Source organism: Moschus berezovskii, chromosome 22 (genome assembly GCF_049115385.1).
Source record: "Moschus berezovskii isolate FMDL1 chromosome 22, NW_MosBer_1.0, whole genome shotgun sequence".
In the NCBI taxonomy this organism is placed as follows: Eukaryota; Metazoa; Chordata; class Mammalia; order Artiodactyla; family Moschidae; genus Moschus; species Moschus berezovskii.
The window spans coordinates 30,695,936-30,713,243 of NC_142481.1; positions in this window are offsets into that span (position 1 = coordinate 30,695,936).

Sequence of the window (17,308 nt, forward strand, 5' to 3'; positions counted from 1 at the left end):
TAAGACTTCATGCTCCCAATGCCTAGGTTCTATCCCTGGTCAGGGAACTAGACCCCACATGCTGCAATGTGTTTTCATGCTGCAACTAAAGATTGAAGACCCTGAGTGTGGCAGCTAAGACCTGGCACAGTCAAATAAGTGAATAAATATAAAAACAACAACAACAACAGTCTTTCAGTAGTAAGTAAAAGAAATTTAACTCAAACTAACCTAGGGCAAGGGGTGGGGTGGGGGTTGGAAAGAGGAGAGTGGGAGGGGAGGGTGGGGAAGATTTACTTTCTTACATAAAGAGAATGTCTGAGCTTCAGAGCCAAATGTCTCCAGTGACTTCAGGACTATTCATCTTCCTCTCTTTCCCAGTTATCTTCTCCTTCTTTGTCTCTCTTTCTTAGCTTTAATTTTCTCGGTAGATGGTCCTTTGTCTTTCCTTCCCTAGTCAGGCATCCTCTGTGTAGCTGGACAAGAGAGTCCCAGGCATAGCGAACTCCAGGTTTCCACTAGCTTAGTCTTCTGAGCCTGAAGGAGATGGAGAGCTTAACTTGTCTATACACAGTCCTGACTGGTGATACACTTGTCACTATGCAGTCTTTGTGGCCATTGGGCTGGGGCACCTGAGTGTCCAGGCCTGGCTCACATGTGTACACGCAGAGGGATGGAGTACTGTGATTGGCATACCTGCGGGCTAATCGCTTCAGTGTGTCTGACTCTTTGTGACCCTATGGACTGTAGCCCGCCAGGCTCCTCTGTCCATGAGATTCTCCAGGCAAGAATACTGGAGTCTGTTGCCATACCTTTCCCGATCCAGGGATCAAACATGAGTTTCTTATGTCTCTTGCAATGGCAAGCAGATCCTTTACCACTAGTGACACTTGTGATTGGCAGCAACAGCAGAAGAAAGATGTACTCCAAAAAGGATGTTTTGGAGTGGGAGAATGGAGTGGGAGGAGCATGTTACTAAACACAAGATGAGGAGTCTGCCTTTTCAGAAATGGAGGGAAGAAGTGAAAAAACTGGTGAAATGGAAAAACTTTTTCAGAGTCCTTGCTAATTTGGTAAGGGCAGCAAGTTAGAACAGAGCAAAGAAAGTACAGCTCTGGGCATAGCCACCATATTCCAGCATGTGGCAGAGTGCCACAAAGCGAAACTAGAACCTCTTGAAATGCTGCAGCTTATACTCAGTATTAACCCTTTTTAAAATTTTAGCCACACTTATTGGATACAGCTTTTGAAATAGGCATTGTCTTGTGTTCATTAGATAAATTGTAATAATGATGATGACAATATTCTCAGGTCAAAAATATACCATGAAATGGGCTTAATCATAAGGCCTGAGAATTCTCAAATTAAATGGTGGTTCGAAGGAAAGATACAGGGAAATTAGGCCAAGTAGGATCAGAGTTGAGGGAACTGACTTGGTTCTTAGGGGTGACACTCAAAATGCTGAACATCAACTCTATGCCAAATCTTGTTCTTTTTATATTAAGCTCTCATTCAATCCTTCAGAGCTTCCACCAGCAAGAGGCTGTTATCACTTCTGAAGAGAAGACTGAAATACTAAGATTTTCTTGTACCAAGTCCAAGACTCATCAGGTTAAAACCTCCTTTGCCACAAACAAAAGCCAACAGCAGGAGCACACAATGTCAGGACACCTCATTCCAATGAAAGTTAGCATTATGAGGACAGGAAGACAAAACACTTTAGGAACACAAAGGAGTAAGCAAAAAAATGTTGCTGGTCTTGAAGGCTATAGGATATTAGCTGGAGTGAGCAGACAAAAAGGAAAGCTACACATTGAGAATGGCACTGCAAAGGCCCAGGTTCTTACAGTCATATATTCCATTGTGAGCACCTGACCCCAAAGGCACTTGGGAAATGCACATTAAAGGCCTAAATGAATGAATGAATATTTATTCATTCAGCATTTTTTACTTATAAGCCTTCATTATTAATTCACATGATATATTATATCTGCTTCAGTCTTTGAGGAGTTGAACAAATCAATATGTTCCTCATCTCATTTCCACAAAGCTTTCTACAAGAATGAAGTTGAGAGAGAGAGAGTGTGTGTGTGTGTGTGCATGTGTGGTGGGGGGGCTTGTTCCTGCTGCCCTCTTCCCATCCCTGCCCCTCGATAGCTCTTCCTAGGGGGGCTGTAAATCTCTGCCTCTGCACCCAAATCCTGGTGTCTGACAAACAAAAACTTCCCGTGAATTATAATTTGAAATTTTTTTTCAATATAGGGCAGTCAGAATGAAGCTTTGTGGTGGCCGATTAATTTGGAGGGCATTCATTTTAGCCCTGCAAAGGACCAGTGGCACGAAAACAATTAGGATCTTTTGTCAAGTTAATTAAATTTTACTAAGTGTAGTAATCTCAGTGGGCTTCGTACACCAGAGGTAAAACTAATTAAAACGCAAATTCTTCCTAGTCTAATAAGGAGTCCTAACTTGGGTAGCTGAAGAATGTTGTGCATACTGAGTGATATTCAAACCTAATTTATAATAAGATGAGGGCAAACCCTTAAATGGCTCAGTTCTGCTGAAGGCTCACTTGAAGATGCCGATAAATATGTTAAATTGTAGGCAGCCACTTAAAGGAAGGATGGCGGATTGGCAAACCTTGCCGGGCTCGGGAGAGAAAGGGACCCTGCTTAGACAAGTTGGGATGGGGAAGCCGGTGAAAATGAGGTATCTGGGTTGCATCTAAAAAGTGCTATTTTCTCCCCAGGTTTCTTTTCTTCATTATATTCTCCCAGGGCAGGCTGAGCTAATGGCAGTTGCTTCTCCTGTAGCAGTCTTTTCTTAGAAAGCTACACAGAGCAAAAATGCTTAGTTCACAAGGATTCAAATCAGTAGTTAATCCACACCAAGACTCCTATTGCATTGACAACCCCATTTTCAAGAGGAGGCCATTGAAAACACTCTATTCCAGAAATTAGCAGAGTGGCAATCCAAAATGGCTCAGTCTTAGACCTCTCTTTAGAAAAAAACCAACAACAATTTCTACCTCCCGTCAAATGTGTATGAATATTTGCGGGTGAGAAATTTAAAATGACTGTTGAATCACAATGGGCACACTTCAATTGACATGCTGTTACTCTCCCATTGATTGAAAGTGGCATACACCTGCTGACATTTTCCTCATTTCACACCCTGTGGTCTGGCTCTGGACCTGATACCCCACCGACTATGGCACGTGCTGCCAGTATCCTTCCAATCACCAAGTCTAATGGCATTTCTTGGTTGCTACTCCCTTCAACCAGATTGGATCATTTGTCACCTTGACCACCCCATCTCTTCTACCCATGCTGTTCTGTGATACTGATACAAATGCAGCAGGACCTGCTGGGACCAGGATAAAGTCTCTGTCTTGCCTAGTTTTGCTCAGTAGGTACACTAGGATCTGCCTGAAAATGACAAGTGAATGCCATCTTAATTGATATCTACAATAATACTGGAATAGTTCCTTGTCCTATATTATTTTCATATTTGCATTATGTAAGTAATGCCTGCTCATTATAGAATAAATAGAAAGAACAGGGAAAATAAAAGGAAAAGAAAAGTTGTGTAGAGCCAAGACACACCTTTATTATTTCCTTCTCTTTCTCTCTCTCTTGTTTTTTTTTTCTGTTTTTTTCCTTCATGGTCTTCAATCATGTGTCTATAATCATCTTTGTCATGTAACACTGTAGCCTGAACAGTTTTCCATGTCACTGAAAGTATTACAAGAAATTCAGTAAAGTGGGAAATACAGATTCTTTTCATTCAGCACATCTGGTTTGAATCACAGCTTTATGTAATCATGTAATGTTAAGCCAGGCAACATGTTTTTTGTTTTTACTCTAGGTTCTTTGTAAACTGGGGATGATAACGACCATATATCTTAAATATCTTGATAATGGGAATGAAAACGGCTAACATTTAAAATTGTCTAGCTGTGTGGTTGGTATTCTTATTATTTAGAAGCGTTTGATGATTCACAATATTTCATCATGTAGACATCACATGGTTTACTAGAATTAGCCCCTACTTTTAAACATTTGCTTCCCTCGTAGCTCAGACGGTAAAGCGTCTGCCTATAGTGCGGAAGACCCGGGTTCGATCCCTGGGTCGGGAAGATCCCCTGGAGAAGGAAATGGCAACCCACTCCAGTATTCATGCCTGGAAAATCCCATGGACCGAGGATCCTGGTGGGCTACGGTCCATGGGGTCATGAAGAGTTGGACAGGACTGAGCGACTTCACTTTCACTTTAAACATTTAATTTCTTCACTGGTGTCTCATGTCAGTAATTCTTGAAGGAGTATGCTCATATCTTTATTAATAACATTTCTACACAGAGATGTATACATTCCTCCCTAGAAAGTTTGCACCAGTATCTCCTCTTGCCAGCTGTTCATGAGAGGGTTCTTCTCCTCTTAGTGTGTCTGATTGCCTTGGTGGCTTAAGCAGGAAGAGGGAGGACCCTCTAGCATGATATGGCCTCACCAGAAGTCTCTACTGAATGCTTCTGCCCCAGACTCAAAAACAGTTACCCCAACCAAGGCTGATTTATCAGCCTATATCTTTTAAGGAAATAACCACTTTTTTACAAGTTTCTACCAGTAATTCTGATTAACAACTTCCAGTTCTTGAGTTGGAGAAGGAAATGGCAACCCACTCCAGTGTTCTTGCCTGGAGAATCCCAGGGACGGCGGAGCCTGGTGGGCTGCCGTCTATGGGGTCGCACAGAGTCGGACACGACTGAAGTGACTTAGCAGCAGCAGCAGCAGCAGTTCTTGAGTATCACTTCTCTCTCATGATTCTATAATATAAGGAGGCCAAACGTTCTGCACTGGATACTCATCAGTTATTCTATTCACTGAATAGGACCAAGCTGCAATATCTGAAACACTGTCCTCATTTCTGGGACTACAAGATAAATACGAAAAGTATTTTCCTTTGAAAAACTCATGATTTGATTGGGTGGGATCAACGGACATTGGCTCATCATTGATGATGTTCTGAAATGACATGTCTGATAGGGTGGGAAGACATGAGGGAAAAGGGAAGAAAGATGATGAACAGAAATGCTTCTCACATGAGCTGGGTCTTTGATATAGAGGATAAATGTAATATTGTGTAGACTAGGAAACCCAGCATTGGAAACAGTCTATATGGGAGGCCATGATGGATAATGAATCTCCTACTGTATGTGTGACTGGATTGGACCTGGATTAGAGAAGACAGGATGGGAGATGAGGCTGAATCGACGGGGAAATCATAAGGACAGGCTCAAATTCCAGAGAATCTGAATTTTATCATCTATGTGGGGGAGAATTGCTGCAGATCTTGACAGAATTTGGTTTGTCAATCAATGGCTCAAATTTACTGAGATATTTCTCGGAACCAGGATTATTGTAGTGAAGAGAAGAGATGCAGTTCACTCACCTAAAGCTAAAAGGAGGGTCCTTCTGTCTGTTCTAACTTATAGCTTGTTGGCAGAATCATGTGGTTCACCATAAAATAAGCAAAACTAAACTATGTATAAAGTAACATTTACTTCCAAGAGTGTAACACAAAGGGAGATTCCTATGGGGACTGCCATCATAGGTTTTCAATAATTGCAGGGCAATAAGCTAATTACTGTGTTTTATCTTCTTCTTTCATAGAGTTCCAAGCTGAGTGAGTAAACTTGAGAAATTAATTTAGGGCCATGAACAAACAAAACCAGCAATACAAGTGACATATTAGGGTACTCAAACTTTGGATGTTAAACTCAGCTTTCCTTCTCAAATCCAAAGGCCCTTTGTGCATGCTCATGGGTTACCAGGAAAGCTAGTGTGGAAAACCTTGTTCAGAGTCACAGATCTAATACCATCAACATTTCTACAATGCAGACATTCTAATTCTTGCTCCGTGACCTTGGCAAGTCACTTGGTCTCTCTCAGACTCAGTTTCCCCCTCTGGCTTTGATGGTTTGGATTCAATTCCAGGGTCCAATATTCAACCCATTAGCCACTGTAGACTTTCTAATCCTGGGTGCACTGATGTGTAGTTATTTTAAATCCTATTGATCCAATGCCTCTTTTTATAACACATGTTTTATAATACTCCCTTTGTCATCCTGAAATGCAATTCATAAATAATATAAATTATCTACATAAATTCTATAAAATTGGTACAATGCCCTAATCATGATACAGAATAGAAATTAAAGATGATAGATAGATTATAATAAAGTAATAACTATTCCCCATAAGTTGAGTATTACTGTGATAATATTAATAACTTTTTCCCATAAGTTAAGTGATAATGTGTGACATGACATTATAGGAGATAATGAAGTAGTAAGATACCTACATCCATACATAAAATCACCATGAATGGAATAGCCAAAAATGCAGACTGAAGCAGATATATCACATTGGCAGTATAGACATCAGTAGGGGGTATTTCTGCAACTAATATGACTTCCCAAAAGGTAAATAACTCTTTGTAATATTTTTATTTTAATGGAAGTATAATTGACTTGGTAAGATCTTAAAAATCTACCTCCCCAATTTACACAGAAGTTGTATTTCTGAAAAATTCAGTGCATTTTAAAGCAATGAGATAAACTCTACATGTTTATACAAGAAATGGACTAGAATCTAGGTACATATGATTATAAAGAGGTTTTAATATACCTAATTCCCCTGGGGGACTTTCAAAAGTCATACAGAATGCATGATAATTTTTCATTGTACAAGACTGTTTCTTTCACACACACCCCCATTCAAATACCATCCCCCCATCCCCATCATCATTAAAATACACATTCTGTGGTGCTTCCTTGGTGGAGTGCCACCTGTCCAATGTCTTATTTGAACCATTGTTTAAATCATTACTTCTGAGGTTGAATGTCCTGAATTACATAATGTTAAGCATTCTGAAGGATTCTTGACTTACAGGAAACTGGTTTGTGTAAGACCTGAAATTATGGGCTGAATTGTGCCTCCCAGAATTTCTATATTGCAGTCCTAACCTCTGGTGCCTCAGAATGTGATTATATTTGGAGAAAGGGTAGTTAAAGAGGTATGGGGGAGCCTGGTGGGCTGCCGTCTATGGGGTCGCACAGAGTCGGACACGACTGAAGTGACTTAGCAGCAGCAGCAGCAGAGGTCATATGGGTAGGTCATAATCCGATATGACTGGTGTTCTTTTAAGAAGAGAAGCTTAGGACACAGACACACACAGAAGACTCAGAGAGAAGAAACCCATCTACAAGGTAAGGAGAGAGGTCTCAGAATAAATCAACCCTGACAACACCTTGATCTCAGACATCTACAGTATGCAGAGAAAATGGATGAAAATTAATTTCTGTTGTTAAAGTCACTCAGTCTATAGTACTGGATTACATTGTTATTGTGGCCCACGCAATCTCATATACTTATTTTTCTACTACTATGATTACCATTGCAACTATAATTATTTCTACTACTCTGTACCGCTACTGTGACTCCATTGTCACAATCAGTAATATTTGTTGAACTTTAATGGTATTATTTTTACGGTACTGATTAGTCGACATAACAAACAGATAAACAAACTAAGCCTGTGCATGGACTACTCAGTTACTAGGTAACAAAATGGGCTTTAGATCCCCAAAAAACCTGACTCCAAAGCCCGTGTTCTTTACTTCTGTGCTGTGTTTTCCCTCATGTACAGGTGAATCATAAGGTACATGAAATGTATATGAAATGTTTGGAACTCAAGTTTGAAACCCTGGGGTCACTCTTGGGGATTACACCTGTGACTATTCTGTTTGTGAAGAGTTTGTTCAGAGAACTTGGTCAATTTTGCAACAGATAACACTGAGATGGCAGACATTTATAAATCATTTCTGATATATTGGAAGCAATGTTGTATAATATTTAAGAATGTTGATTTCAAGGTCAAGTTGCCTTTTATCAAACCCCAGTTCTGTCATTTATATAAACCGACTTTCAATCTCTCTGAGGCTCAGATGCCTCATCTGTAAAGTGATAGTTCCTATCTCATTGGGTTATTTTGTATCTAAAGTGAATTAGTTTATATAAAGAGCTTAGAAGAGTGTTACAAAATAAGGGGTCAATATAAGCCACTTAGGACTCAATGTAAGCCATCTCCTTAGTTCTTATAGCAACTGACAGAATTTTGCTTTCCCTATAATTCAAGTCACAGATCAGAGTGGTTTTACAATTATCTCAACATCACACAGTTGGTAAATGGAAGATCCGTGTGATTCCTCAGCCTTGTTCTTTCCAAATTCTCTATTCCTTTTCTCAAATATTTTCAAAGTTCTTCTTCATGTTATGAAGAAATAACACTGTCACTCCCCTTCCCCCACCCTACAAATAACCTCTATTCTTTCTGCTGAATAATATGCCTAGTTTTTCATGGCAGGGTGAGATATAATATCAAGCCCTGAGATTGTGTAGTGTGTGGCTATTTTCTGTTTTGGCTGGAGAAAATAGCAAAACACTTGTGGGTTAGTTTATTCATTCAAACCAGAAATAGATCCCTGCAGCACACCATTTCACATGCCCCACAAAAATGTGTGGATGTAAAAGGAAAAATGTAATCTATCACCTGATTTTTTCTTCTGCCATTTGGTGCCAGATACTTGAAGACACAGAAACATCTATATGCTCAACAAGGAAAAAATATCTGGAAGAAGCACCATATGTTTTCCTCTCTACTCAAATGTTGCAGCAGCACGTGGAACTACCCAGGTCTTTCAAGGAGTTAAAATCTTCTCACCTGAATCTGAAGGTCATATTGCAGATGGAACTTGGCTGTGTCCACACTGGAGCATGGAGAATTGCTATATTTTGTTTGGAGGGAGAAGCTGTCCCCATCTGTACACTACCAACCTCCCCCACCCCTGCTAAGAAGTATAGGAATGTATTCATCACCAGATTAAAACCAACATCAATTTGAATCTTTGCTCTACTGCACTCTAAGTTCTGTGAATATTAATGGAAATTTCTTTGTTGGATGGTTGGCTGCTTAAATTCATCTGCCATTCTGCGGTTGGAGTTATTCAGGCAATTAATGTTGAGCATGTACTCACTCTAATAGAGGCCAGGTGTAGGGCATGGATATGCAGGCAGCATATGTGTCTAAAGGTCAGACTTGTGAAACCCAGCACAGGAAAGATGGGAAGGCACCACCAAGGTCAGTCATTTTGAATACATTTTAGGTGCAAATGATAAAGAGGCAGCTGACTTTTTATACTTATTTGATAATCTCGGGTAAGTCCCAGGTCCAAAACCCACTTGCCTATGGGGTTTTACTCATTGCTTTTATGCTTTCAATGCATTCCAGGGGGTTCTTACAGATGCCACCTCTGGGTCAACAGTGGGATGTAAGGTGTTGCCAGGAATACCTCTGAAGCAGAACATAATCATGAAGATCTGGAAAGAAGCTCAATTATCCCATTCAATCACTGCACAGTCACAAGCCAATTTCTCAACCTTTGCATGCCTCCTCCTCCTCACTGTAAGATGAGAATAATGGTAATTACCTTGAGGGGATGTCTGAGGTTTAAACGACTTCTTAGAAGTAACGTTCTTGGAAAAAGGCCTTGGAAGAGCAGAAACGCTGAGTTACCACCAGTCATTATTTTCAGAGAGAGAGAGTTGGACAAGCTAAACCACTTCAAAACAATGTTGAGATCAGAAGGATTAAAAATATTTACTTACGAAGTCCAACTATCCAAATTAGTCTGCCTGGTGCCAAAGTACATTTTGAGACAAAGAAGATGACCATGGATGTCAGGCTGGTTTGAATCCAGGCTTAGTGGTTAACTAGTTGATTTTTCTGGGGGTGGGGGGTGGGGGAATGGAACTTCATTGAATTTATTTTCCCACCTAATATGAGAATAATAATAGCCCGTGTTACAAGACTTCAATAAGAATTTAAAAAGTAAAATACATTGTGCTGAGTAAAAAGTAATTTAAATAAATGACTCAGATCAACCTTTTCAGCCACTTTCCCCATCACTCTTTGAGATGCAGAATGTTTTTTCATATATTTAACTAATTCCTAGAAACTTCTTGTCTTTTTTCCAGCTGTACTTTTGCACATAAGGTCAGTTTTCTGCAGTGCCTTCCTGCTTTGTGTCCAGCACAGCCTACTCACTCTTTTATACTGTAGTTTGCTTTTATAGAAGAATGAGGTGGCAAAGCTATGACGGATGCCTGATTTTCTGTTGGAACCAAGGGGGCATTATAGCTGTGGGGATGGGATACAAGTAGAGTGGCTAAGGAAACAGGCTGGTGGCTGAGTGGAGAAGAGTCATCACAAGTAGGGGAAGGTTTATCCCTAGCTAAATAGTTTAAGACTCAGTCTGTTCCCTCAACTGCCAACCATGGAACAGTGCAAATGTCCTCTAGTGACACATTATAGCATCAGCTGTGGGTAATGTAAATTGGTACAACTTTCCTGGAAAGACATCCGGCAATCTGCATCAGAAGCCTTAAACATGTTCATGACATTGGATGCATTAATTTCATTGACAAATATTAATACATAAACAAACATGTGGTCTGATAAATGAGTACAAGATAGTCACCAAAATATTATGTGTTTCAGACCTAAATTCAAAACCTAATACTATAATGCGACGAGTTGACTCACTGGAAAAGACTCTGATGCTGGGAAAGGTTGGGGGCGGGAGGAGAAGGGGATGACGGAGAATGAGATGGCTGGATGGCATCACAGACTCTGTGGACATGAGTTTGAGTGTACTCCAGGAGTTGGTGATGGACAGGGAGGCCTGGCGTGCTGTGATTCATGGGGTCGCGGAGAGTCGGACACGACTGAGCGACTGAACTGAACTGAATACTATAAAATCCAGTCATCATGCTACATCTATGAAATGGCCTTCATTTTAGCCATTAGCAATTGCAGTGTATAAACATTTAATGACATGGAGTACTAATCTTGATGCAATCTTTAGTAAGAGATAACAACAACAAAAGAAATCTTTAGATGGAATGCAAGCCAAATTATGTGCAAGTGTGCATAATAGAGGAAAAACTACCCCAGAAACGAACAGTGACTCTATTGTGGAATACTGGTTTTGTTTTGTATTTTACTTGTCCCCTAAAATTAACTCAAATGAGTAGGAAAGCTATTCCAAATGTTATTTTGGTATTCCTTTGCTTTAATTTGATGGCTCTCATGAGGAGTGTGGCTGGACTGGGTTACCAGGACTGCCCCAGAAATCTCACATGTTGCTATTTCATCTGTATCTCAAAATTCCTGCCAAGTTATCAGTAGTGCTTTCTGGTGGACCCATTGGTGGTCATAGGACCTACTCTGCCCTAGCATGGAAGGGAGCCAGGCACTACAGCTGGGTGTGGTTTTGATGGCACCAGGCACACTCACTCCCATATATGTGAATGTTTCTCGTTCAAGGGTACCATTTACTAGGTGTCTGTGGTAAGTAGCACAGTAAGTGCTTTGCATGTCTTGATTCATAAGATTCTGAAGCTCCAAGACAGTGCCAGCATGATGGTGAGGCAAACAAGACTCCTGGGGTACAAAATGAGTACACCAGGAAAGTAGACTATCAGGGATATGTGTGCCTTCTTAAATTGTACACCCTAGGTGTCTCTCTGACACCACCTTCCTCCTGGCCCTGCTCTGAGAGGCAAAATAACTTGCTCAAAGTCATGGAGTTGGCAAGAGATGGAGTTTAGGATCAATTCCAAATTCAACTGATTCTGAACCCCATGTCTTTTAAACTATATCCATCTGCATATTTTTATAAGTACAGTATAAGTACATAGTACACTTATATTTGTGTGTGTGTATGTGTACCATTAAGCAATAGAATTCTTCACGTTTAAATACATAAAGAGATCGTCTATTAGAGCAAATGGTAAGGACAGTTTTCAAATATGAGCCATCTCCCTCATTTTGAAGGTGAGCACTGTCAAGTACATCCTAAACTCTAACCAGACATTGACACATGGGGAAAACAGCCACATGGTCAAAGAAATAGAGTACACAAATGGTTCTCCCAGCAGTTCATGGATTCTGCCATCCTGTCCTTGGCACTCAAGACTAATGTAATCAGACATTGCTGCTTCCCCAGCTGAGCTGAGTTCTGGGTTCACAGAAATAGTCCAGGACTCTGGGAAGCCAGTTAGCAGTTCATGCACGGGCCAAACCACAGTGTGGCAGGAAGGAATTTTAAAATGGCTGCTAGTCAATTTCATTTTATGGTGGAAATATAATGGGTCTAGAAGAATCTTTCAGTGCCTGAGAAAGGAGTGGTGTTTCCTCTCTGCTTGGGACAGTGTTCCAACTCCTGGCAAAATGGAACCCAGCTTTCTGATTCCACTTCATAATCCTTGAGGCAATTTTACAGTAATGGGTTCATTTTTGCTGTGGCCAACAAATGGACAATTTCTGTTTTAAGCAGTCTCCTAGTTAAGAAATACCAAAATAACTGTGCAGAAACAGAGAATCACCAACAGAAAAGTGAAAAAGCCCGAAGTGTTTTTAAATCATTTGTACATTTAGAAAACATGTATTAAGCACTTATGTTCAAGGACTAGGTGCAGAATGACTTTATATACTTGCTCCTATCCACAATGAGGTCATTATTTATTATCCTCCTTTTCCTGATGAGGAAACTGAGACTTGCAGAGGTTATTATATGTTTCACCTAACATTTCCCTCAGGAAGTACTGAAGGCGTGATTCAAAATTGTATTTGGTATTCTTTCCTCTTGCTGCCTTCCAAATACTTACAAATGTGAATTGAATTTAACTGAATTATGATGCTATGCACACGAGTGATTAGTACATGCTGGCTGAATGAATGGCTAGTGACTATATTTATACCTTGTATTCATAAATTTAATATATGTTGTGCTGAGGGAGATGGCTCAATGGGAAGATGACAGTTAACAAGGTCATTTTCTGATAAGGAAAATACATAAATGTGTACGTGCCTCCTGCATTTAATATTCCCACTGCTTCTGAAATGGATGTTTGCCAGTCAACTGAGAGCTGTTATTCTTTGTTATCTAAAGGTACTGTAGCATCTTGGTTGCAAACAGTGCAGAATGAAGAGGGGAGATTAATCCCCTGGAAATTTGCTCACATCTCCCTAGAAATGGAAAATGCTAAGGCAGCCAAGAAAACTCCCTTCCTGATTCTCACTTGCTCTGTGAATTCTGATAACTCACTTCCTGACCCTTGCTTTCCTTGCCAGTAAGAGGAAGGGCTATGACTTGGGCTTTTCTCAGATTATTTCCACTCCTGAAATTACACACAAAATTTTTTTTATATCCCAAGTATTTGTGGACTGATAATAAATATTGTGGCCTTACCCCAGCCTTTTTTGCACCATGAGACTTTTTTAAAAAATAAAAAATAAAAGGTTTGATTATTTGATCTGGTATTGCTTATTTTAGCTGAGAAGAAGGTGGAGATATCATTTGCTGCCTTCAGAGATCCCAACTCGGTAGACTCTTCTTAAGATTGTCAGTCTACCATGTAATCACATCTCCCTTTCTCTGCCCACAGTGTTAGGACCTTTTAGTCACCTCATACTGACTTGCAGAGATATAGTAAATCCTGATGGTCTAACGGACCTATTATAATCTGACACTACTCCTCCATCCTCAGCTCATAGGATTCATATCGAAGAACCATGCTCCTTCTGTCTCTTCGGCCCAGAACGTGCTGATCCGTATACACTATAAATACATTGTCTGGTTTGCTCACCTGATCGTCTTTCTATAGTCAGGATTTGCCTTGTTTAATATGCACCTGGCCCTTTAGACTGTGACAGTGCTTGCTCAGTACAGCATTCCTAGTGTCCAGCACTGTCCTGGGTGCAGAACAGGCATTTCCATGTCTGGTCAGTAAAAAAGTAAACAGTCTACAGCGCTATGGTCCAATGGTGGGTCAAGTGATCAAACTGTTGGAGCTCTTTGTGGGCAGCTGTGGTAGGAAGTTGTGACTCTAGCCTCAGAAGATGAACGTATTGTAAGTCAAAGCTCTTCCACTGACTATATCAGTCAAATTAGGCAGTCAGCATAAGTCTCTGGTTCTCTGTCTTCTCCGAAGAGGAAAAAATCATCGCTGTTCCTGGGGCTTTTGTGAGGACTAATGAAATAGTGAACTCTTAAAAATATGAATGCACTATAGACATCTCAGGCATTACTACTGTTTTTTATTTCCTCAGGATAAGTGTGATTTTGATTGGCTTATAAGAGCAATTCACACAGAGAACCCTGTTGGAGTAGAGACAATGATGATCTTATTAATATATTAAGTGTTTATCAGGTTACTGAGTGCTCCAAACCACTACAACTGCATAATTATGTAGTTCTTTTCCTTACGTTCCATAAGTATTTTAATTTCTTTGGAATTTCATTTATAAGTTTCTAGTGTGCAACAAAGTTCTCCCCCAGAGTGGGGGAAAAGTAGATGATTGGCTGCTATGTACTTAAAAATCTAAAAATGGCATCCATAGTAATGTGAAATTTCTCTGCACTTATGAAGAATAGTGAGATGTAATTCTACTTAAAATCAAAATAAAAATTATTTTTACCAGTGTTCCCTTGTTAACTGATCACAGTACTGTTGACAATAAAGAATGTATGCATGAATGCATGATTTCATCTCTTTATAATTTTTCCCCTATGGCTAATTTGAATGGGCATCTGAGAAGAATAATACAGAAGCCCTCTTGTTTTAGAAGTAAACATTATACACCCACATATGCATATTTGCTCAAACATAATACATTTACTGAGAAAAAATGTTTCAAGTACCAATAAAAGAAGAATACTGTTAACCCAGTGGATTACAGTTTCCAATTTAAGAAAAGTGGCAGGACTGATTGTTATATTTCATAGGAAAGTGTTCATAAAATTTGAATTTCTATCAGATTCTGACTGTAGATATTACTAAGTGTTTGTGTTGTGTTTTTTCAAGTTTCTTTTGTGTTTTCCTTCACTGAGAAAGATTATGGCTGAGAAAGATGGTATTGAATTCCTAAACCTGAGGTTTTAGACTTTAGATGTTCCCATTTTCAGATCTACAACCAGGGGCACATTACTTCATGCCAACCACATTTAGTTTCCTCACTTGAAAAAAATGAACATAAAGCTAGGATCAGACCTCATGGGTATTTTGAGATGGTAGCAAATTAAACCCCCCGCTCAGAATTTGCAACACGTAGGCATTTAATAAATGCTGATTGCCTTTAATTAAACATTGAGTCACTCTCTAAAAGTATTGTGGGAAATTAGAGAAGATTTTAAACATTTCCTATTCTCATTCTCTCAGCTCCATTTAAAATCATGATTTTTTTTTTTTTTTTGGTGGATGACCTTTCCCTAAACTATTTTATTGCAGGCAAGAAATGATTTAATTAAAAATTAAAGTCAAAAAATTTCTCCTGGGATTCAAACTGCTCCTGCCCTCCTCAGCATAAAATGTTGGCTTTTAGACAAGAGTATTGATGAAAAGAATTTGTTCTTGCTGCTAGAACAACCCAGTCAGGGCAGTTCTTCAAGAGGTGACCTGTAGACTTTTATTCATAATTAGATATTTTAGTTTCAAAGTGGCTGCTTTGAAATATACAGGTTGGAATTCAGTTCAGTCAGTTCAGTTCAGTCGCTCAGTCATGTCCGACTCTTTGCGACCCCATGAATCACAGCACGCTGGGCCTCCCTGTCCATCACCATCTCCCAGATTTCACTCAAACTCATGTCCATTCAGTCGGTGATGCCATCCAGCCATCTCATTCTCTGTCGTCCCCATCTCCTCCCACCCCCAATCCCTCCTAGCATCAGACTCTTTTCCAGTGAGTCAACTCGTCACATGAGGTGGCCAAAGTATTGGAGTTTCAGCTTTAGCATCAGTCCTTCCAATGAACACCCAGGATTGATCTCTAGAATGGACTTAAGGGGGGCAAAAAGAATTTAGGGATTTAGGGACATTGTCATTTCCTAGAAAGATGTTACCTGAATATCTGAAGAAGGTCACTGAATTCTAGAATTGCTGTTCTACCCCCCTCCCCTATTTCAAAAAAAGCAATCTCTGATTAAGATTCCTCCTCACCTCATTAAGACTTACCTCCTAGACGTCTTTACACAGACACTTTTACACGTTGCCAGCACTTGTTTCTGTGACTCTCCTTTACTAGATGTCCATGGCAGACCACTTCCCCCTACCTTCTGGATGGACTTGTTCTGACTCTGGATAAATTATTTGTATCAATCCTTACTGGGGCTTCCCCAGTGACTCAAAGGTAAAGAGTTCGCCTGCAATGGAGGAAACTTGCCAGAGACTTGGGTTCCATCCCTGGGTTGGGAAGATCCCCTGGAGGAGGGCATGGCAACCCACTCCAGTATTCTTGCTTGGGAAACCCCATGGACAGAGGAGCCTGGTGGGCAGCAGTCCATGGGGTCACAAAGTGTGGGACATGACTGAAGCGACTAAGCACATCAACCGTTACTGTCAAGTCGTGGTGTTCAGGGAGCTTCAGGACACCATGATCCCTTCAGAGAGGTCTGTTCCATCTTAGAACATCAGCCATTTAATTCATTTGCTGGTATTACCTACACAGTCCCCAAGAGGTAGTAACAACTAATTTATGAATCCTATTTACCTGGCTTTAATTTCTAGGTACTTTTCAGGCTCCACACCACCTTTTCTGAACTCAGAGACAAATAAAGGTGCGATGCTTCTTTTCCTGACTTTCTAATGTGTCATGGGGCCTATGTGAGAAGCAGCAGCCTGGATGTGCTCAGGTGGTAGTCCCAAAGTCTTTCTGTTGACCCATTAACACAAGTGAACACTGGCTTCCTTTTATAATCTAACACCTACTGCCTCAGTAACATTATTATTAATTCTCCCAGGCTATAAATAGATCTTCAGTCTCTGAAAGAGATTTTCACAGCAGAGAGTTTTCTCAGGTCCATAATAGAGTCAGGACAAAGGCTATTGAGAGTTACATCTGAAAAGAAGACTGAAGAAAATACTCAATTTCCCTAGCACTTCTTTAGGACATGGGGGCAACTCTTCTCCTTAAAAGTTTGCAGGAACAGTTTCAGATTTACCTAAGTGAGATACCTTTATGGGAACATGTTTGTTTGATTTTCAACAGGATAGGTATTTTATCCTTTGGATGGAAACAAGGCAAAACTCTGCCTTGTTCAGTTCAGTTCAGTTGCTCAGTCGTGTCTGACTCTTTGCGACCCCATGAATCACAGCATGCCAGGCCTCCCTGTCCATCACCTTCCTTGTTAGTAATGACTATTAAAGTCC